This window comes from Heterodontus francisci, chromosome 37 (genome assembly GCF_036365525.1).
Source record: "Heterodontus francisci isolate sHetFra1 chromosome 37, sHetFra1.hap1, whole genome shotgun sequence".
Lineage (NCBI taxonomy): Eukaryota > Metazoa > Chordata > Chondrichthyes > Heterodontiformes > Heterodontidae > Heterodontus > Heterodontus francisci.
In genome coordinates this window covers 4,673,768-4,697,863 of record NC_090407.1, presented here as the reverse complement: position 1 = coordinate 4,697,863, position 24,096 = coordinate 4,673,768, and the positions used below count along the sequence as shown (strand labels likewise).

The window sequence follows — 24,096 nt, the reverse complement described above, 5'->3', positions numbered from 1 at the left end:
TACAAGTGATTCCATTCCGGGTTTAAATTTAAGTAATACATCAGGTTTTTTTTTGAAGAGGCAGTTCAGAATGGGAACATTTTAAACCCGCAAGCCATGCAATAGTAATGAGTACTCGCACTGCTTCTTACAACACCGTCATTAAACCACAGTGGAACGTAGTGCACTGTCAACTCCAGTTTAGACTGCACAAAATTCTTTCTCACTATTACTGTACCATGTTTTAATGTACAGTCAGTTGTGACTTGGAAGCTTCAAATGTGAAGAGTACTTCAAGTGCCACATGTAATGTGTGCTAATGGGGAGCATGGTAGTGAGTTGCAGAATGCTATAATGTCAGAATTTTAATGGGCTTTTAGTGAATTCCAGTTGTAATGCTGGATCAGAGATCAAAAAGTTAAGTAAAACAGAAAGCAAGAGGCAAATCCTTTCATTTGCTCAGCCCAATATAATAGTTGAACTTCAAATGCATCATTCACTAACCCCATATTTAATGTTTCCCTTTATTTTAGATAAACACTTGTTCTGTATTTTTTTTTGCTATTGACTGATAAGAATTTGGAATTTGTTTCTGATGCCATTTCTTTTTGTTAATTAGTAACTTAGCCATAACATTGCGAGTACTTTATCATCTTTTATGTTGGTAGCTTGTGTTCGTTGTTTATTAGTAAAATAAATTGGTTGGAACATGAATGGTAATAACATTAGAATTTAATTGAGACTTTCAAAATACCTTACAATTTGAGATTTTTTTGAGTAGATTATGGATGTCATCAGAATCCCATGAATAAATTATATCCTTGGACTTGCTTGCCACAATCCATAATTTGGCATGTGTTTGGGATCTTTGAATGTCGTGTACTTCAAGTATCAAATGTAATACGTAGAATTTGACAGCAAATGTAGGTATTACAGTACAGAATAGTTTGTCGCACAGTAACTCAATGTCAATAATTCAATAAATTGCAGGCTTCCATTACAATGATTTAAAAATACATTTCTTCAAGAAACAGCTATTATTTTGCTGAATATACTGCCTGATCTCCCATGGCATTGTGCCTCTCAATTTTGGGGCATAGATTACAGTCAAGATGTTTAGAATGACCTCCTTCTGTGCTGTAACCATTCTATTCTATGATGAAGCACAGTTGTAATCTGACCTACCTCTTTAAAGCCCATGGTTAGATACTCCCTGTTAGGGAAGTTGTCCAAGTAGGCACGTGGTGAGTATTGTTAGAGGCTAATTGTTGAAGAAAATTTATTTAGATTCAGCCCTGATGGCAAATCCCCCTCTCCTGCCATTGATGAGTGGCCACGTTATCAAGGGCAAAAAAAAACTACCAGGATCTGGGTAGCCTTTTCTCTCTCTCTCTTTCCAGCACTTTGTTTTTATTTCAGATTTCCAGCATCTGCAGTATTTTGCTTTTGCAAAAGATATGCTCTTCTATGCTATAAAGTATAATGTGTTATCAGGACAACTGATTTAAGGTGGCTGAATAAGTAATTATAGTTTTGAATTAAAAGTGCAATAGGGTTGTTAGCTGTACTTTGGGTTTGAATTGTGTCTACGTTTTTGTGGGAACTATAAACATGTTCTCTTGATTATTAAATATTTAGGTGTTGGAATTTTATATTTTGTGTTGAAGTCCAGAATTCGGAACAATGGACATGCTTCAGGTTGTAGTTAGGTAGGTGTGTAGAAGGACTGAGATGGGGGTGGGGGGGAATAGCGGCATTAGATGGGTGTCCTAAGGTGTGGGAGTGGTGTGAGCAGAGTGATGTTGAGATGTGGGAATGTTGGGAAGAGTTTTTTTGGAATCGTGTGATGGGGAGGGTTGTTGGGATGTGGTAGTGGGGACAGGATGGTCTTGGGGCTTGGAAGAACTAGGTGGTGATGGTGGTGCCAAGAGTATTGGGGGAGCAGCTGTTGGGTGTGGGAGCAATGGGAGGTGTATCATACTGGTTGGGAATGGGAATTTACAGGGTTACAGATACTGGGGAAAGCAGGAAAATTGCTTACTGCCTTTGCCATAACCTGTAAGGCGATGGGCCAAGAGCTGGAAAGTGGAGTTAGGCTGGATAGCTCTTTCTTGACTAGCACAGACATGATGGGCCAAATAGTTACCATCTGTGCCATAAAATTTCTGTTTCTTGATAAATTTTCTGTATTTTGGTTTAAGAAAAACAGTTTCTGTTTTAAGGAAGTGAAAACTGTTTTCACTTCAGAATCATCCTGAAAATGGCCACAGGGCTTTTTGTTAGTAGTAGGTGTGGGCGGGAGTGAAAGGTCTGTGCATTTTGGGTTCGAGTGCTGAAAGATAAACGAGAATGGGGCGGGGATTTGGCAACAGTTGAGTGTGGTGGCTCGGGGCAGTGTGCTGTGGTTTGGCAGTGCTGGGGAAGGAGGACCTAGAGATTGGCAGAATGTGGGGTGAAATGTTGGTTTGGCTCACTGAATTCCTGGGATCTTTTAGCAGTTGTGGGGGGGGGGGGTGGGGTTGGGGTGAAGGGTTTGCAGCATTTTTTGGTAGGGGGAGACATGTGGCCGTGGGGTTTTCCAACACTGGTTCATAAGTTTCAATAATAGATCTTTGCAAACATTGTTTAGTGGTTGTTTCCTGTTAAAATGGTTTGTTTGACAAAATTTGTCTGAAATTGTAGGGCAGTTGAGCGGAAAAACTTCAAACTTTACTTCACTTTTGGCACTGCCACCTGAGATCAAATAAACTTTGCCAAAGACCAAGAGACACTTGACTAGAAAATGGCTACACACTTAGCCAATTCAAAGAGACTTTTCTTGCAGTACCAGTAACTTTTTTTCCCCCTGGGTAAATGGTTTGCTTTAAATCAGTATTTTTCAAAAAATGTCCATGCTTTGTCTCTCTCGACCCAGCGATCAGTGAAGGAAGGTTCCAGGTGGTACTGTAACAGCTGGCTGCTGCTTAAAATCAGAGCTTTCATTAAATTGCCGACAAGTAGAGCATGCCCTGACGGTATAAGCAAGATGTTGTAATAACCAACTGGAAAATTCCTTCACTGTTAGTCAGGTTGAGAGGTGTATTTTGAAATATACAGTGGATGAAAATTAAAGTGCTGGCGATTGGAGAAAGTTACAGAGAAAATCCACAGGAATTGTCACAGGGCATTATGTCACGACAAATCACTTTGTTCATATATTCTGCATTTCATTAATGTTTTGATTGTTATAGAACAGTGTATCCTCTGATTTAGTGAGCTATTCTGTACATCTGGCAATTATAATGTCAAGTTTTCTGAGGCTCTCCACTACTCATACTCTTTTTACTTGATTTCTTTGCTTCGTCCTCATTTTAGCTCTTTTTGTATATATTAAAATACATTTAGTTCCATTTGCATTTCTGCCACTGCTTGTTAATGTTTCTCTGAGTGATTCTTTGCAACAACACAATTTTTCCATAACCTCTCTAGTTTGATAATGAAACAATTTTTACCTCTCAAGCTTTATTTTACTTCCCACCTATCCTGAAGCTGGTGGCATGCTGGTATACACATTTCAGCAGTCACTCTTACTATTTTATTTGTCCTGAATTTTGTTTTCTTTTTCTGGATATAATGTTACAACCAGGTGAGAAAGAAGTTTAGGGGTTCTCTCTCAGTCTTTGTCTGGTTTGACCATAACAGGGTTTAGTTTTTAAAAATACTGTGTTTTTAGCTCCCCCTCAGTGAATCCTTGTTCACTGCTCTCCAGTTGGAAGGTAAGGAAATTAACCAGACAGGTTTTCTTAGATTTAAAAAGGTGGAAATTTATTAACCTTAAAACTCTAATTCAGTTAAAACGACTACAAAAATGCGACGCAACCACGTTAACGTGCACACGCGATAAACGCACAGGCAGATAGAGACAGAAAAGTAGAAAGAATAAAGGGGAAAGGTTTGAAGCAATAGCTGGGGTTGATTTACTGTCCTTTGAGTTCGATGTAGAGTCTTTGATGGTAAATCTTGCTGTTTCGTTGGGGCCCAGTGGACGCTTTCAAACTTGCTTTGATGTAGGAGTCGTCTCTCAAGGTTTAAGTGTCTTAAGTGGATCTGGAAGTTTGAGAGCGCGAGCCAGGCAGGAGAGAGGCTATTTCTTCAAGTTCAGTTGCAGTCTGACCCAAATTGTTCTGTGAGCAATTCAAAACCAAACCTGGGCCAGCAGGTTAGTCATGTGACTAGTTTTTTTTTAACAAACTCTCCTGCGTTTTTGTGGATTCCTTTCGTCTTAGTAGACACCCGCGGGGGTGGGAGGAGCTGGAAATGGAATGCTGGCTTGTTCCTCATTCAATGTCTGGTGATAAAAATCCATTTGGGTTAGTTGGATCAGGGAGCTGTCTCTTAATATGCAATTTTTTCCAGCCACTGCTGACCTCTTTAAACAATTCATCTCTTCAGTCCAGCAGCAGTTTAAAATTAATGTTTCATATGATGAAACTAATATGCCTCATTCTTGGCAGGTGGGATCTTCAGAACATTATTATGCCCTTTTCTTATTGCCCATCTCTTTTTTTTTAAACTCTATTTTGGTTTATCAGTGCTGTTCCTTTGCAGTGATATCAGTTCTTTTATACAGTATCCAGCCTTTAATTCCTAGTTCCTCCTCCTTCACTGCCTCTCTATCTTAACTCATGTTCATATTTTTTCTTTTAGTTACTCCATCAGTTCAACGGGAACCCATTCAGGTATTTATCCAATTCCCTTTTGAAAGTTACTATCGGATCTGCTTCCACTTCCCTTTCAGTCAGCACATTCCACACCATAATTTGCTGTATTAAAAAAAATTCTCATCATTTACCTTCTGAATTATTTTAAATCTGTCCTTTGGTTGCTGATCCACCTGCCTGTGGAAACAGTTTCTTATTTGCTCTTATCAAAACCCCATATCATTTTGAGCATGCTTATTTAACATTGTCTTAACCTGCTCTGCTCCAAGGAGAACAATCCCAGCTTCTCAGTCTCTCCACATAACTGAAGTGCCTCATCAATGGTATCATCCTGGTTCAGTTCCTCTTCAGCCTCTCCAAGGCCTTGACATTCTTCCTAAAGTGTAGTACCCAGAATTGGACCCAATACTGCAGCTGATGCCTAACTAATAATTTATCAAGGTTTAATATAACTTCTTTGCTTTTGTATTTTGAAGTTAAGGATCCCATATGCTTTATTACCAGCTGTATCAACTTGTCCTGCCACCCTTATTTCCTTGAAAGGCAGTGGAATGTTAGCCGTTTCTCTCCACAGATGCTGCCTGACCTGAGTATTTCCAGCACTGTCTGTTTTTATTTCACTGGAATCTGCAGTATTTTGCTTTTATTTTAGCTTCAGCTGGCTTGTGTGGCTTTTCTGTGGTTGAAGTATAGCTCTTTGGAAGCCTCTGTATTCTACTTTCCAATATTTCTCTGCAGACTGTTCCCTAATACTGGTATATTTAAAAACTAAACGTGTCTGCCTACAACTATTCTTCAACAGAGCTTCAAGCTTAAATGAATCATTTGATTCCCTTAACAGAAGTGATTCTCTTATGTGTAGCTTCACAACATGATTTGCTTACGGTTTACCTGGTGTACCCTTAGCTAATCTTGCTGGCAGGACTACTGAAGATGATTGCTGCATAAAAGGATTGAGGCAGGCAGGTTAGGAGAGGTAAAGCATTCAAATATTCATAGCAGCAATATGCAGGTGTCGTTTGGGGACTCTGATGAAAAGTCACAGACCTGAAACGTTAACTCTGCTTCTCTCTCCACAGATGCTGCCAGACCTGCTGAGTATTTCCAGCACTTTCTGTTTCTATTTATTGTTTGGAGACTTATTTATTTACTAAGTTTCATTATCTGCTCGTGGGGCATCCTTGCGCTGTGGTGCCTAGTTGAGTTTTTACAATCAATTTTTCCAATCTAAGTGAGAAGAGATTGAAGGACATGATGGGAGGATGAGTTAATAGGATCTGTGAGAAAAGAGAAGGCCTTCTTTAAGCCTAATAACTTTTTCCTGTTAGTAAAATTATGTTCTTAATCACCAAGCTCCTGATCTAGCCTGCCTGGTGGTTTTTTTACGAGTGTAATTGACTGGCTGGATTCAGACTCGTGTTTTTGAGGTAAAAGGATTGTCTTTTAACCTACTGAGTCATTCAGTACCTTTCCTGTGTCTCTTCTAAAACATTTTCTTTTTGTGATTGTTGTCGGATTATTATTTTAGTTTATGCATTTGTATTGAAAATTGATTTTTTTTTGTAGTCTTTGTAGTATATTTTATTTTTCTAAGACAGGAAATTATGCTAATTGGATGGAAGTAGTGATGTAAAATATAAGGTGTTGCTGCTAGTTAAGTATGTTGCTGTTGCTTTTTATGTGCAAGTTGAAGGCAGATAGCACCACATAATCCGTTCTGTAGTTTGTAAATGTTTTGCTTTCTCCAGCAGATTCCTGGTAAGTATACAGTATTATCATAAAGCATTGAGTATTTGCTGTTTAAATGAAGTACATAAAATTGGTTTATAAACCCAGAATAGTTTTCACAGGGCTGATAGCATTGCCTCTGATGCTGGCAGACAGAATTACATTGGTCAATAATGTAGCAATGTTATTAAGGGCGTCTTTTTAAATTCGTTTAGCATGTCAGCATACAGAGCGATCAGAGCATTTCTTCCCCGGGTGCATTTGTGCAGCTGTGGGTGTTTGCATGAAATCAACTTTGTTGGTACTGCTATTTGTCATTATGACAAGAGACGAGCTATGTTTGAACTGTTTGCACTACTTTTAAAAGTAAAATCATCTTGTCAATTAATGTAAAACAAAATATGAATCGGGTACTTACTCGTGCCCTAGTATTTTATGACTTATAGCATATTCCAGAAGTTTATTTGGGATTTTTCTTTGGCAAATCATATTTGATGTTTGTTGTCTGACTCAACTTTCTCTGTCCTTGGAGGAAAATTCTTGGACAGGCTTTTGCTTCATTCCATCACATTTATGAAATATTTCCTGCTGAATGTCACTTTCACCAGGGCATAATTATATCTGTCATTTTTCAGGGAAATTTTACTATAGCATTATTTTTCATATAAGTGCAATATCTTTGTCCACTTTAGGCTGGTCTGAATCTCTCTTTTTTTTCCTATTAGACCTACATTATATGTTCTTTTAACTCTGTCAAATCTTATTCTGAAGCACCGTCTGTTTCATACAACCAACTTTTTCTCTTGACACATTTATTTCCCATTTGGGATTTCAGAATCCAATTACATTCTGGAGATTACTTTCATTTCCTTCACATCCTATTTCTGCATGGCTTACAATGTATAATTTTCTCTGTTTTACAGAGTAACTCTCTGCTGTCAGCTGCAAACTGTTAATGTTAGAATTAGAGAAACATGTACGAAAATCTCTAGAGGTAACTGGAAACTATTTACACATTTGTCACAGAGGTGGGGAATAATAGTTTGTATAATCATTTTCAGAGATATTAAAATTCTTGTCTGTTAATCTATTCCCCCTCTTACTTTCTTGAACACACATTTTCCTTTAATTTTTAATTAAAAACTAACTTAGCTAAACTTTTGCTCATAGCTAGGAACTCAACACAGGATTGGACTTGGAGGGGCAGAGGAGAGAGGCTGAGCGAGCTGGAACCTCCTTGCATGATTGCGTTGAGAGGGATGGGGAGATTTGGGTTGGGCAGAGGATGGAATCTATAAGATGCCTGTACAAATATTTTTGAACATTTATAACTCAGCAGGATCGATCAGGAGTTGGTGGGGGGGTGGTTGGTGATGGGTCTGTAAGGTCAGAACAGTTCGTAGTGCCTGGCTATGTGAGGTGAGAAGAATTGGGAGGGTTCATGGATTGATTGGAAGATGGTAAATTTAATGATACATTTGTGTTTTTTCTGAATTGTTGAATTTGTTTGTGTTGTGTTTTAAGTGTTCCATGCCTAAGGATGGATAGGGAAATATTATGGCAGCTGTATCTTCGCGAACTTTTATTTACTGGAATGTGATTGTGCAGAATTATTTTGGTGAAATATGATTGGGTGAATGTTCCTGCATAATTTGATTGGTGAATAAGAAAAGTGGAAGATAACCAATTTGAAAGGAGTTAAACATCGACTTAAACACGAACAATAAGGAAGAAGAAAATTGCCCAATGGTTTGATCGTCAAGACATGGGTAATTGACTCACAAATGCCTATATTCTTTTGAGTCTTATTAAAAGAAACAGCTGTTCATCCTCAAATACTTCGAGTAGGATATTGTTTCTTGGGTTATTTTGTACAATACTTCTAGAAAAGAGCATAATACACCTTTTTAAACAGCCTTTTCAATGTAAGATGTTGATAGCATTCGTGACAAGTAGATGCCGGGCAGCATTGTCATTTTTGCCACAGTATGATGGCAATGTTCGCATTTTCTGAAGCAAAATGGTGTACATTTTAAGAGTTCTTACGATAAAGTGCCATTGTTTTCTTTGCCCCGCTGAAAACACAGTTTGTTTTGTCATTCCTAAGTTAGGCAGTGCTTCCAACAGGAAACTTTTGTCAATCTGGAGAGGAAATTGATGTGGATAGCTCATAGATGAATGATGTAGTGGTTGTAGTCCTGGTTTTAACTGCTTTTAACAACTATCCTTAAAGGCTTTTAGCTGACATTCATTTTTAATTTGGGCTGACTAATTCTTTTCTACCTTAATTATTTCATGTCAACATTTATAAAGGGAACCATAAAGTATTTTTTGCCAGAATGAAGTTAACATTATGCTTTCTTCTCTGGACAAGAAGTGATGGAAGCAGAGAAAGTATGGTAACTAGATGGAGACTGAAAGCAGTAGGGGTTATGTCTGGATGGAAGCATACAGTGTTAGCTCATTGTCTGTAAAGGTCTATGAATTTCTTTTGATTTCTTTCCAGTAACGTGCACCTGTAACTGATCTTTCATCTTTTTTCCACTAACTTTTCGCAGGTTATGTTGTAAAATCTGCCAAATCAGACATAATAAATTTCTGTGAATCATTGTACACGGGAAGAAAAATGATTGTTATAAACTAAGTCTGTAACACTGTATTTCACTGGGGAGAGAAATTCTAGTTTACATACAACCTCCAGAATAGGGTAGCTACTATATTGGTATTTAGAAATGTTATAAAGATGTGGAAAACTATGGAATAATTCATACAACACAGAAGCAGGCTATTTGGTCCATTGTGCCTGAGCTAGTGGAATTTAAAAGACTTGATAAACTGCGAATAGAACTTTAGTGCTTCATGAATGTTAATATCAAGATGTTGTGGAGTGAGGGAATGCTAAATCAGGATGGAATTGGGCAGGAAACAGCTCAGGTTAATTGATGTCCCACCAGTGGCAACAAAAGGCCTTTGGCGATTTTTAACTGACCTTATTTAAACTTGCACTGCTAAACTTGTATCGAATCTTGGCTGTACCACACCTGGAGTGCTGTGTACAGTTCTGGTCGCCACATTGCAAAAAGGATATGGAGGTACGGGAAGGGGTACAAAAAAGATTTGCAAGGATGATACCAGCAATGCAGGATACACCTGTCAGGCTGGGTCTCTCTTCTCTTGAAAAGAAAGGGCTGAAGGATGACCTAATAGAGGTTTTAAAATTATGAAAGGTTTTGATATGGAGAGAATGTTTCCAGTAGGGGTGAAGAGAAAATCTAAAGGTCATCAATATAAGATCGTCACCAAGAAATCAAGTAGGGAATTCAGAAGAAACTTCTTTACCTAAAGAGTAGTGGTGAGAGCATGGAACTCACTACAACAGGGAGTGGTTGAAGCGAATATTATTGATGCATTTAAGGGAAGGCTAGATATGCTTATGAAGGAGAAGGGAATAAGAGGGATATACTGATAGATGAGGAAAGATGGAAGGAGGCTCGAGTGGAGCATAAACGGCAACATGGACTTATTGGGGCAAGTGGGCTCTTTCAGTGCTGCGCATCCTATGTAAATACCACTGGTCCACTCTAAGAGCATGGGGGGTGGCAACTCAAAATTGGACAGCCCAGGACTGCCAGCCATTATCCAGGAAAATGGCAGGAAGAATATTGGGGAGGGGGGGAGATGGGAAAGGAGGGGAATGCGTATCCAGAGCAGGGAAGGTCACGACACTCCTTGTGGGGCCCTGATCGCTACTGTTTTAAAATGAAGTATTGTCCGACCTCCATGAGCAATCCCACAGGAGATGTTGGTATGTAGTCTAACTAAGCAGCTGGAAATTGTGAGCATTAACATGGAACAATCAAAAATCATTTGGCCAATCAAAAATATTCCTTCCACAGAAAAATCTTTGTGGACTTTACCCAGCCTGTTTAATTTTTGAAGAAATGTTCTGAGAGTATCTCCATGCTTGTCTACCCGAAATTTAAATCAAATGTAACTTGACAATATCTGTTTAACCATTTATCCTTCACATTCACCCTTGCTTGGTTGGCTTTCCTGTTGTGGCATTTCCAAGGTTTGACCAGCTCAGGGAGCTACCATGTCCCACAGTTGTCTGTTTGTGCTTGTTCCCATAGCATTCAAACCCATTCAAAGGTGCTTATCTAGTATTTCTCTTTCTGTCCCATCTTCTCCATCTTGCTGAACAACAGTTTCAAGAGTAGAAACAAGCTTTCTGGTACCTTGCCCAAGTGAACATCTTTCATGTGTCAGCTGGGGCTCAGTGGGTAGCACACTCAGCTCTGAGTCAGAAGTTCAGGCACTCCAGAGACTTGAGCACAAAATTGAGGCAGACACTCCGGTGCAGTACTGAGGGAGTGTTGGACTGTTGGAGGTGCTGTCTTTCAGATGAAATATTGAACAGAGGCCCCATCTGCCCTCTCGGGTGGACATAAAAAAAAATCTCAACACTAATTAGGAAGGCAAATGGAATTTTGGCTTTTATTGCTAGGGGGTTAGAGTTTAAAAATAGGGAAGCCTTGTTACAACTGTACAGGGTGTTGGTGAGGCCACACCTGGAGTACTGTTTACAGTTTTGGTCCCCGTATTTAAGGAAGGATATACTAGCATTGGAGGCAGTTCAGAAAAGGTTCACTAGGCTGATTCCTGGGATGTAGGGGTTGTCTTATCAAGAACGGCTAAATAGGTTAGGCCTTTATTCATTGGAGTTTTGAAGAATGAGAGGTGATCTTGTAGAAACATATAAGATTTTAAGGGAGCTTGACAGGGTAGAGGTTGAGAAGATGTTTCCACTGGTGGGGGAATCTCGAACTAGAGGACATAGTTAGAGAATAAGGGGACACACATTTATAACTGAGATGTGAAGGAATTTCTTCTCTGAGGGTGGTGAATGTCTGGAATTCTCTGCCTCAGACAGTTGTGGAGGCTAGGTCAAGAAATGTATTTAAGGAGGAGGTAGATTTTATGAAATCTCGGCGTCTAGGGTTATGCAGAGCAGGCCCGAAAGAGGAGTTGAGGCCTGGGACAGATCAGCCATGATCTTATTGAATGGCGGGGCGGAATGGCCTACTGCTGCTCCTATTTCTTATGTTCTTCTAAGAAGAACGTGGGAGTTTTCTCCTGTGTCCTGGTTAATGTTTATCCCTCAACCTACATCACAGAAAATAGATTATCTCAATGCTGTTTGTGGAACCTTGCTGTGCACAAATTGGCTCCACGTTTCCTACATTACAACTGAGACTAGACTTCAAAAGTACTTCATCGGCTGCAAAGTGCTTGGGACGTCCTGAGGTCATGAAAGGCGCTAAATAAATACAAGACTTTCTTTGTGTGTAAGCCAAGACAAAGCAAGAGTACCAGTAGACTTCACAGAGGGCATCACAGCTGAGATCTCTCTCGACCTCACCCCACATCCACTTGTTTTATATCTTGGATCACTGGTTGAAATTAGAAGTAGGAATCCTGATTGTTTTGTTTCCCCAACAGCTGTCATGCTCTCCTGCTGAGAACAGCTAACTCAACACAGGTTTGGAATTGAGCTTTGGTCCTTCTAGTCTGTATGACTGAGCAGAACCCTACACAGTACTTAACCACACAACTATTGGGAGATTTATCTGCTCTTGTAAAGGTGTCAGTCACCACGCCAGTGCTTAAAAACAATTTGGATGCCGGTGTTATTAGTGAGCGCAACAAGATCAGTCAGTGGGATCTTGACGGACTTTAGAAATGGAACCATGGCATTTTATGTAACTACACAAATGTCTTTTGTGCCTTGTATCAGGATATTTTGAATAAATGTTTATTTTGCTCTCAGTGAGTAAATCATTCCCTTTTATAATTTGTGTACTTGGCATGGTGAAAGTCGGAAGGAAATCGATACAGCAAATTACAGAAATGTTTATGTTACCATATTTGATTAATTCCAAAATATATTTCAGCATTCATTGTAACGTAATCTGACTCAATATTGCAGAAGTACCAGAATTGTCAACAGTAATTGATGAGAAGGCCTTAAGATAAAATAGGTTCACTGGTTGCTGAAGCATTCAGTGTGATGATCAATTTTAATAAGGGCTCTAAATGATTTGGAGCATCTCCTTGTTGGCAGGGCCCAATTTCTGGCTGTAATTTATTTATTCACATAAATAAATCATTGCTCCAATCACATACAACAGCTGCAGTTTGTCTGGTTAATGAAAATGCATGAAAACTCATTGGCTGCTTTTGGGCGTCTTATGGGATTCTCGTATTTGCTTGTTTGAGTGTACATGTAGAGTCAAACAATAACCCAGCAGGTGATGTGTGAGATTACAACCGCCATCAGTCATGTGGCAATGCTGAAGTAGTTAAGGGGGAAAAAATATACAAGGCTATGCAGAAAGAGCATGGGAATTATCAGACTATTTGTCCCCGACATCCCGTACTGGACGAGCAGAAATTTTCTCCAATTGAATGTTGCGAGGTTTGAAGCCATTGCCTTCGGTCCACACCATGGGCTCTGCTCACTGGCCACAGACTCCATCCTTCTCCCTGAAAACTGTGTGGGGCTGAACCAGACTGTTCGCAACTGCAGTGTCATACTTGATCCTAAGATGAGCTTTCAACCACATCTCTGTGCTGCCACCAAGGCGCCTGTTTCCACCTTCATAACATTGCTCGACACCATCCTGCCTCAGCTCTTCTGCTGCTGAAACCCTCATCCATGCCGTTGTTACCTCCAGACTTCTAATGCACTCCTGACTGGCCCCTCACATTCTTCCCTTCATAGGCTTGGGTCATCCAGGGCTCAGTTGCCAGTGACCTAACTCACACCAGGTCCCGTTCACCCACCATCCCTGTGCTTGCTGACCAATATTGGCTCCCGGTTAAGCACTGCCTCGATTTTTAAAAATTCTCATTCTCGTTTTCAAATCCCTCCATTGCCATATCTCTATAAATCTCCTGCAGCTCCACAACCCTCTGAGATATCTATGCTGTTCTAATCCCGGCCTCTTGAGCATTGCCAATTTTAATCATTCCATCATTGGTGACTGTGCCTTCCCTCCCTAAATCTCTCCCCTTCGCTAACTCGCTTTTCTCTTTTAAGACGCTCCTTAAAACCTACCTTTTTGGCCAAACTTTGAGTCTTCTGCCCATGTATCTCCTTATGTGACTTGATGTCATATTATAGTTTATATCACTTTGGGATGTTTTATTATGTTAAAGGTGTGATATAAATACAAGTTGTAGTAATTGGATTGCTGTGCCAAAGAGCTGGCACAGGTACAATGGCTGCCTTATATGCTGCATCATTCTGTGATTCCAAGTCTGTCTGAATTGCTCCTTCCAAAGAAAAAGAACAAGGGGTGAAAAGACAGTTTCTGAAATTATTGTATTATATGCTAACCAACTATCTTGATTGTATGAGATATTGTACAGTGCACAACTACATACATGAATATATGGCTTAAAGATAGCAATGAAAGATGGGTGTCATCGGAGAAAATGCTGGAAATACTCCAGATCAAGCAGCATCCATAGAGTTAATGTTTGAAGCCATTGAAAGGTCATAGACTTGAAACATTAATTCTGTCTGTGTACACAAATTCTGCCTGATCTACTGAGTGTTTACAGCATTTTCTGTTTTTATTTAATTTCCAGCATCCACAATATTTTGCTTTTATCATAGAGGAGATTAGCATGCTTGGTGGTGACAATGGAGAAATGAGGAAGCAACCACAGAGCGATGAGGTTTCAATTTAGAAAGTTTTACCTCATCTACAATCAAATATTTGTAATGCCCAACCAAATCGGTCCAATCATAATGTAAGCACCAACTATGGTTGGTATAGATGTATCTACTAGTCCTAAATATAGCTTTTAATAGTCCACAGTTGTTTTTTGGCAGTGGTTCTGTGACTATATTAAATAATCTGTTAAGTAATGTTAGAAATAACAAGTACAGATGCTAAATAGTTCTTTGTATAAAAAGAATCTGAATTGATGTGATGAAATATTTAATGCCAGAACCTAAAACCCGCCTGCTGCAGTTGGAAGTTACCTTAGTTTTTCATGGTTAGGATGATAGGATAGTTTGCATGCAAGAGAAGACAACTGACAGACTTCTTGGCAAACCATTGGTGTGCGTGCCACCAATTCAGTTGAACACTGAGCAGCATGTGATTCACCAATCTCGTTAGTTGGGTCATAAGTTCACAAGGCTCCTTTAGTATCTTCTATCCCCTGTTCTTTGTAAAAGTATCCCATTTCTGTACTGTCTGCTGGCACTAATCCTTGGGCTGTGCTGTGGTAGTGGTCAGTTGTATCTGAGCCAGCATAACCGATACATTATCCATTTGTTGATATATTGCCTCACTGTGTGCTTACTCTATATTCGCTTAACTGAACACAAAAGTGAGCTGTGTACAGTAACAAACACCTTGTTGCATTTAATTTAATCTTTTTCCTCATTAACCAACCCATTTATGTGGGTTATCAACTTTAACCATTTCATTATTTCTCATTACATTATAACTTCAAGTGTTTATAAGTGAAAAGAAAGCAAAAGTGTTAATTGTATCAGATGAAACCAAATTATAACCATGTGTGTTGGTAAAAAAAAAAACATGACTAGGATGTCTTACATTACTCAGACTGTTCCCAAAGTTGAAGAGCAAAATGATTTATTGGATTAATTAATCTCTCTGCTCTCACAGGACTGATTTTCTCACCAGTGACCTGTCAATTTCTGTTGCAGCAATTAGAATGATGAGGCCCAAGGAAAATTAGTGCTTGGGAGTCTTAATAGGGTTTAACTATAAATGTCCTGTAATCATTTTAAGAGTACTGATGTGTTGCTTTAATCTATTGCATTCTTAGACTATATTGTGTTCTGGTACCTCAAGCAGTTACCTGCTTTACTATCATTTTCATTCCTCTAACAGCGACTGCGTTTGGTCCATTTTCAGTTGGGTGAATTCTTATGCAGTAGTGAGGTTCATTTTGTGCCACAAAAAGCTGCTGAGCTTAAGTTGCAGCCCTTGGAATAGTTTGGATTGTGGCACACGAAAAGCTCGTCAGCACAGACTGTCCCATCCTTTCTACTGAAAGAAAAATTATTTCTAAAATTGAGAAAACAAAACTAAATTCTTGAAACTAGGAATGTTAATGCTTAGATTTTTAAAGTAAAATCTGAATATTCCATTTCACATAATCATTGAATGGAAACACAGGATTTGTTTTCATCATTCGAGAGTTCCCAGTTACGTTTCCTGCCTCAGGTCTCAATGCCAAGGTTCTCTGCTGATTTGTTTCTTTACTACTCTTAATTGCTCTTGATTTTCAAAATGTACGTTCCAGAATGGAAAATTTAGCAAGCCCACAATACCTTCTCTGACCTTCACTTAAATAAAAGCAAAATACTGCAGATGCTGGAAATCTGAAATAAAAACAGAAAGTGCTGGAAATACTCAGTAGGTCAGGCAGCATCTGTGGAGAGAGAAGAGTTAAGTTTTCAGGTCTGTGACCTTTCATCAGAACTGATCAGATGGGAACACCACCATCTGCAAGTTCCCCTCCAAGCCACACACCATCCTGACTTGGAACTGTATCGCTGTTCCTTCACTGTTGCTGGGTCAAATTCCTGGAACTCCCTTCCTAACAGCACTGTGGGTGTACCTACCCCACATGGACTGCAGTGCTTCAAGAAGGCAGCTCATCATCTTCTCAAGGGCAATTCGGGATGGGCAATAAATGCTGGCCCAGCCAGCGACACACATCCCAGGAACGAATAAAAAAAAAACGCTACCGCCTCCCTGTCCCCTCAGCTGATGAAGCTGTACTCCTCCACGTTGACCACCACTTGGAGGAAGCACTGAGGGTAGCAAGGGCGCAGAATGTACTCTGGGTGGGAGACTTCAATATCCATCACCAAGAGTGGCTCAGTAGCACCACTACTGACCGAGCTGGCTGAGTCCTAAAGGACCTGGCTGTTAGACTAGGTCTGCGGCAGGTGGTGAGGGAACCAACAAGAGGAACAAACATACTTGACCTTGTCCTCACCAATCTACCTGTCGCAGATGCACCTGTCCATAACCGTATTGGTAGAAGTGACCACCGCACAGTCCTTGTGGAGACGAGGCCTCATCTTCACATTGAGGATACCCTCCATTGTGTAGTGTGACACTACCACCATGCCAAATGAGATAGACTTCAAACAGACCTAGCAACTCAAAACTGGGCATCCGTGAGACGCTGTGGGCCATTAGCAGCTGCAGAATTGTATTCAACCACAAATCTGTAACCTCATGGCCCGGCATAGCCCCCACTCTACCATTACCATCAAGCCGGGGAACAACCCTGGCTCAATGAAGAGTGCAGGAGGGCATGCCAGGAGCAGTACCAGGCATACCTCAAAATGAGGTGTCAACCTGGTGAAGTTACAACCCTGGGCTACTTGCGTGCCAAACAACGTAAGCAGGACGTGATGGACAGAGCTAAGTGATCCCACAACCAATGGATCAGATCTAAGCTCTGCAGACCTGCCACATCCAGTCGTGAATGGTGGTGGACAATTAAACAACTAACAGGAGGAGGTGGGTCCACAAATATTCCCATCCTCAATGATGGGGGAGCCCAGCTGATCAGTGCAAAAGATAAGGCTAAAGCATTTGCAACAATCTTCAGCCCGAAGTGCCGAATTGATCTGTCTCCGCCTCCTCCTGAAGTCCCCAGTATCACAGATGCAAGTCTTCAGCCAATTCGATTCACTCCACTTGATATCAAGAAATGCCTGAAGGCACTGGATACTGCAAAGGCTATGGGCCCTGACAACATTCCGGCAATAGTACTGGAGACCTGTGCTAGGGGCTGTGCCCCTAGCCGAGCTGTTCCAGTACAGCTACAACACTGGCATCTACCCTGCAATATGGAAAATTGCCCAGGTATGTCCTGTACACAAAAAGCAGGACAAATCCAACCTGGTCAGTTACCACCCCGTCAGTCTACTCTCGATCATCAGCAAAGTGATGGAAGGTGTCATCAACAGTGCCATCAAGCGGCACTTGGTTAGCAATAACCTGCTCAGTGACGCTCAGTTTGAGTTCCGCTCCTGACCTCATTACAGCCTTGGTTCAAACATGAACAAAAGAGCCGAACTCGAGGTGAGAGTGACTGCTCTTGACATCAAGGCAGTATTTGACCGAGTATGGCATCAAGAAGCCCTTGCAAAACTGGAGTCAGTGGGAATCGGGGGTGGGGGGGGTGGAAAACACTCCGCTGGTTGGAGTCCTATCTAGCGCAAAGGAAGATTATTGTGGTTGATGGAGGTCAATCATCTCAGCTCCAGGAAATTACTGCAGGGTACTGTCCTAGGCCCAACCATCTTCAGCTGCTTCAATGACCTTCCTTCAATCATATCCCATAAATGAATAAGAAAAAAGCAACTGCAGTATTTTTTATTTTAATTGTAAATGCATTTCAGCAGTGAAATGTCGATCTTGCACTCTTATCGTATGTTTTAGGGCTCAGAGGTCACATAAAAGTATTGATTTTACAAATGTCGAACTGACCTCTAGAAGAACTATTCCAGTGATCTTTGATATTTTGTGCAAAGGCATTAAAGACATTCTTGAGTTGCTTGTTTCATTTTTTTAAAGCTGAATTGATGGTGCCCTTATTACTTTCTATCAGATCAAAGGTAGCAAGGAGAGCTTAATGCAAAGAGGCTTATCCTCAAAGCACGTGGTCTATAATCCTACAAAGGGCAGGAAGGATCTAGGGTTGATCCCTGTTCTGTACTGAGTTGGTTGATCTTAGAGGGTTGAAATGTGGCCCACATTTGGCCAAAGTGTCCCTGTGCTAAGGAAGAACAGTAAAGTTCAACTTAACAAGCCGGCATGCTTGCTCCTGATCAGTTGCCATGATTCTTTAAATATGCATGTGAGAAGATTGGGCTTCACTGTGGTTGTCTCCACGCTAATTTTCCCACCATAACTCTTGCACAGGTTCATACACAGAATAAGCACTTGCACAAACTGTTGGAAAAGCGCAAGTTATTGGCTTTGAAAAAGACATTAAGGAAGAAAGTCTGTGGGGAGAATTGGAGGAGGGAACATATTTTGAACACATTACACTGTGCTATTCTTTGAGATAAGTAGCAGCAATTGAATTGTGCTGGTAAGTATCCTTTGGAGATATCTTACAACATTTCTTTGGTAAAATAATTTTTAAAAAGATTGCCATGAAAACTCTGTTCTCATTTCTCCTCTGCTTCCTTTACTTCATTGGCTGTAAAGTGCTTTGAGATGTCCGGTGGTTGTGAAAAACATTATTTAAATCTACAGCTTTAGAGTCATGGAGTTTACAGCACAGAAACAGGCCCTTCGGCCCAATGCTGCTGCGCCGACCATCAAGCACCCATCCTAACTAATCCCAATTCCCCGCACTTGGCCCGTAACCTTGTATGTTATGGCGTTTCAAGTGTCGTCTAAATATTTCTTGAATGTCGTGAGTGTTCCTGCCTTTACCACCCTTTCAGGCAGTGTGTTCCAGATTCAACCACCCTCTGCGTGACAAAATTCCTCCTCAACTCCCCTCTAAACCTCCTGCCCCTTGCCTTAAATCTAGTTATTGACCTCTCCGCTAAGGGAAAAAGTTTCTTCCTATCTATACTATCAATGCCCCTCATAATTTTGTATACCTCAATTAGGTTCCCCCTCAGCCTTCTCCGCTCCAAGGTAAACAACCCCAGCCTATCTAGTCTGTCTTCATAACTGAAATGCTCCAGCCTAGGCAACATCCTGGTGAATCTCCTCTGCACCCTCTCCATTGCAATCACATCCTTTCGATAGTGTGGTGACCAGAACTGTACACAGTACTCCAACTGTGCCCTAACCAGCGTTTTATACAGCTCCATCATAACCTCCCTGCTCTTGTATTCTATGCCTCGGCTAATAAAGGCAGGTATCCCGTATGCCTTCCTAACCACCTCATCTACCTGTGCTGTCGGCTTCAATGATCTAGGGACAAGCACCCCAAAGTCCCTCTGACCCTCTGTGCCCCCTAGGGTCCTACCATCCATTGTATATTCCATTGCCTTGTTAGACCTCCCAAAGTGCATCACTTCACATTTCTCAGGATTAAACTCCATTTGCCACTGCTCCGCCCATTTTACCAGCCCATCTATATCGTCCTGTAATCTAATGCTTTCCTCCTCACTATTTACGACACCACCAATTTTTGTATTGTCTGCAAACTTACTGATCATACCTGCTATATTCACGTCTAAATCATTACTGTACACTACAAACAGTAAGGGTCCCAGCACCGATCACAGGCTTCCACTTGCAGAAACAACCCTCTGCCATCACCCTCTGCCTCCTGCCACGAAGCCAATTTTGAATCCAATTTGCCAAATTGCCCTGGAACCCATGGGCTCTTTTCTTAACCAATCTCCTATGTAGGACCTTATCAAAAGCCTTACTGAAGTCCATGTAGACTACATCAACTTCTTTACCCTCATCTACACCTCTAATCACCTCCTCGAAAATTTCAAAGTTCTTAGACGTGATCTTCCCCTGACAAAGCCATGCTGACTATTCCTGATTAATCCCTGCCTCTCCAAGTGGAGATTAATCCTGTCTCAGAATTTTTTCCAGTAATTTCCCTACCACTGATGTTAGACTCACCAGCCTGTAATTACCTGGTTTATTCCTCCTTGAATAATGATACCACATTCGCTGTCCTCCAATCCTCTGGTACCTCTCCTGTGGCCAGAGAGGATCTGAATATTTGGGTCAGAGAGCCCCTGTTATCTCCTCCCTGCCTCACATAGCAGCCTGGGATACATCTCATCTGAGCCTGGGGATTTATCTACCTTCAAGCCCACTAAAGCAGCTAATACTTCCTCCTTTTCAATGCTAATTTGATCAAGTATATCACAATCCCCTTCCCTGATCACGACACCTACATCATCCCCTCCATAGTGAACACAGATGAAAAATAATTGTTCAAAACCTCACCTATGTCCTCTGGCTCCACATACACATTGCCTTTTTGATCCCTAATGGGCCCCACTTTTTCTCTGGTTATCCTCTTCCCCCTAACATACATAAAACGCCTTGGGATTTTCCTTTATCTTGTCTGCCACTGATTTTTCATGCCCCCTCTTTGCTCTCCTAATTACTTTTTTTAAGTATATTGCTATTATTAAGACATGGTTGAGGGAGGGGCAGGACTGGCAGCTTAATATCCCAGGGTACAGAATCTTCAGACGTGATAGGGGAGGGAGTAAAAGAGGAGGTGGCATTGCACTGTTGATTAAGGAGTCAATTACCACAGTAAGGAGGGGTGATATCTTAGAAGGTTCCTCTAATGAGGTCATATGGGTAGAACGTAAAAACAAAAAGGGGGCTATTACTTGGCTGGGAGTGTACTACAGGCCTCCAACATGTCAGGCAGTGGTAGAGGAGCAGATATGTAGGCAAATCTCAAAGGTGCAATAATAATAGGGTAATAATAATAGGGGATTTCAACTTCCCCTATATTAGAGGGGATAGTATTAGTGCAAAAGGCTTAAAGAGGGCAGAATTCTTCAAGTGCATTCAGGAGAGCTTTTTGAGCCAGCACGTAGAGAGAGTCCTTCAAGAGGAGGAACGGTACTGGACTTAATCCCAGGGAATGAAGCCAGACAAGTGGTAGAAGTGTCAGTGGGGCAGCATTTCGGGGACAGTGACCATAACTCTAAGATTTAAGGTAGTTATGGAAAAGGACATAGAGGGACCGGAAATAAAAGTACTGAATTGGGGGAAGGCAGATTTCAATAAGATAAAACAGGATCTGGCCAAAGTGAACTGGGAGCAGCTTCTTATAGGAAAGTCTACATCAGAGCAGTGGGAGTTATTTAGAAGGGAAATTGAGAGGGTTCAGGTGCAGCATGTTCCTGTAAAGGTGAAGAGCAGGACCAACAGGTCACGGGAACCCTGGATGTCAAGGGATATAGAGGATTGGATAAGGAAAAAAAGAGGCATATGGCATATTCAGAACGCTGAAAACAGTGGAGGCCCTAGAGTATAGAAAGTGTAGGGGAGTATCATCATATTTCCATGTGTTAATCAATGCCCTCAATTCATCTGCCTTACTAGTAAGACTCCTTGCATTAAAATAGATACAATCCAGCCTTGCATTATTTGCCTGAGCCTTAACAGGTCCACATTTATTCTGTCCTCTGGACTGACTTAGCTTCACATTTATATTTGATTGTACATCACCCCCTACTGTGCTTCCACTCTGTAATCCATTTATTGTAATATGGAGACCAAATTTGAAGACAATACATCAGATGTAAATGTAATCTATCTATCTTTCTTGCTTCTATTCAGAAATTAACAGAGACCCGCAAAATATTTGTGGTGAAATTAGTATCTTTATTGCAACAGTACGTTTGCCACACTGTAGGTCTGGAACTGAATTCTGCTTTAGCCATTTGCTGATTATTTTGAGATTAGTTGCGAGTGCGGGTGTTTATTTCCTTTTAACAATGGCATTTTCTGCAGTGTTTCACTGAGGAGTGTGGGATTTATCGCATGCTTTTGAATTTTTTAATGTAATTTTGAACTTGGCCTATGTACAGATAATGTTCCTCCTACCCCACTCCTCCCAAATTGATCTTTCATTTTTCATCATTGGGAGGAAGTGATCTTTTGTTGGATGATGTTTCTTTGTTAACACCTGGTGCAAAAGTGCTCTGGAACTAGATGTAAAAGGCCCTATTAATACTTGTTTGGCATTGTTAAGTTGAACTTCACTGCTGAATACATTTGAGGAAACAATTTATCAAGGTGTAATACATTAGTATGGGTGCCAACATTCAAATAATATTCAGCCCACTGTTCAGGAGAAAATGTATTCTATTTCCAAAGGCCAGCAAATACTAAAAGGATTAGAATTGCCAGGATGTTTTGCATTCAGAATATTCACACATAATCAGAGGTATAATAAATCTGCTGCTCACTTTTCCAGCCTTTTTTAATTATATTTGGTACTGCATGTCAAGTGGTAGTCAAAGTCATGGTATCATTGCCTTGTTTGGTATGTCACCAGGCTACATTACATAAGTGTGTCTGTGCAGAGGGCTGTTATTTTCTTTGCCGTTGCTCAAGGTGATTATTCCCCATTTGTTGAGCTAAAACTTGTCTTCAAAATACATTATTTCTTAAAGGAGTTCCTGTGCCATCTCTGGATTAAGTAATGGATTAACTTTCATAGAACATTACAGTGCAGTACAGGCCCTTCGACCCTCGATGTTGCGCCGACCTGTGAAACCATCCTACACTATTCCATTTTCATCCATATGTCTATCCAATGACCACTTAAAATGCCCTTAAAGTTGGCGAGTCTACTACTGTTGCAGGCAGGGCGTTCCACGCCCCCTACTACTCTCTGAGTAAAGAAACTACCTCTGACATCTGTCCTATATCTATCACCCCTCAACTTAAAGCTATGTCCCCTCGTGTTTGCCATCACCATCCGAGGAAAAAGACTCTCACTATCCACCCTATCTAACCCTCTGATTATCTTATATGTCTCTATTAAGTCACCTCTCCTCCTCCTTCTCTCCAACGAAAACAACCTCAAGTCCCTCAGCCTTTCCTCGTAAGACCTTCCCTCCATACCAGGCAACATCCTAGTAAATCTCCTCTGCACCCTTTCCAAAGCTTCCACATCCTTCCTATAATGCGGTGACCAGAACTGCACGCAATACTCGAGGTGCGGCCGCACCAGAGTTTTGTACAGCTGCAGCATGACCTCGTGGCTCCGAAACTTGATCCCCTTACTAATAAAAGCTAACACACCATATGCCTTCTTAACAGCCCTATTAACCTGGGTAGCAACTTTCAGGGATTTATGTACCTGGACACCAAGATCTCTCTGTTCATCTACACTACCAAGAATCTTCCCATTAGCCCAGTACTCTGCATTCCTGTTACTCCTTCCAAAGTGAATCACCTCGCACTTTTCCACATTAAACTCCATTTGCCATCTCTCAGCCCAGCTCTGCAGCCTATCTATGTCCCTCTGTAACCTACAACATCCTTCGGCACTATCCACAACTCCACCGACCTTCGTGTCATCCGCAAATTTACTAACCCACCCTTCTACACCCTCATCCAGGTCATTTATAAAAATGACAAACAGCAGTGGCCCCAAAACAGATCCTTGCGGTACACCACTAGTAACTAAACTCCAGGATGAACATTTGCCATCAACCACCACCCTCTGTCTTCTTTCAGCTAGCCAATTTCTGATCCAAAACACTAAATCACCTTCAATCCCTACTTCCGTATTTTCTGCAGTAGCCTACCGTGGGGAACCTTATCAAACACCTTACTGAAATCCATATACACCACATCCATGGCTTTACCCTCATCCACCTGTTTGGTCACCTTCTCAAAAAACTCAATAAGGTTTGTGAGGCACGACCTACCCTTCACAAAACCATGCTGACTATCGCTAATGAACTTATTCTTTTCAAGATGATTATAAATCCTGTCTCATAACCTTTTCCAACATTTTACCCACAACCGAAGTAAGGCTCACAGGTCTATAATTACCAGGGCTGTCTCTACTCCCCTTCTTGAACAAGGGGACAACATTTGCTATCCTCCAGTCTTCCGGCACTATTCCTGTCGACAAT

General features: G+C 41.0%; 1 protein-coding gene across 5 annotated transcripts in view; it reads left to right on the top strand.

Annotated features, from left to right (window-relative positions):
- mib2 (MIB E3 ubiquitin protein ligase 2) overlaps positions 1-24,096 on the top strand; it is a 246,169-nt gene that overhangs the window by 19,380 nt on the left and 202,693 nt on the right. The window contains exon 2 of one of the 5 annotated variants that reach the window (XM_068016897.1): positions 18,407-18,578. The exons of the other annotated variants lie outside the window; for them this stretch is intronic. The gene's annotated coding sequence lies outside the window, so the exon portion shown is untranslated. The remainder of the gene's footprint in view (positions 1-18,406; positions 18,579-24,096) is intronic. 5 annotated transcript variants of the gene reach the window in all.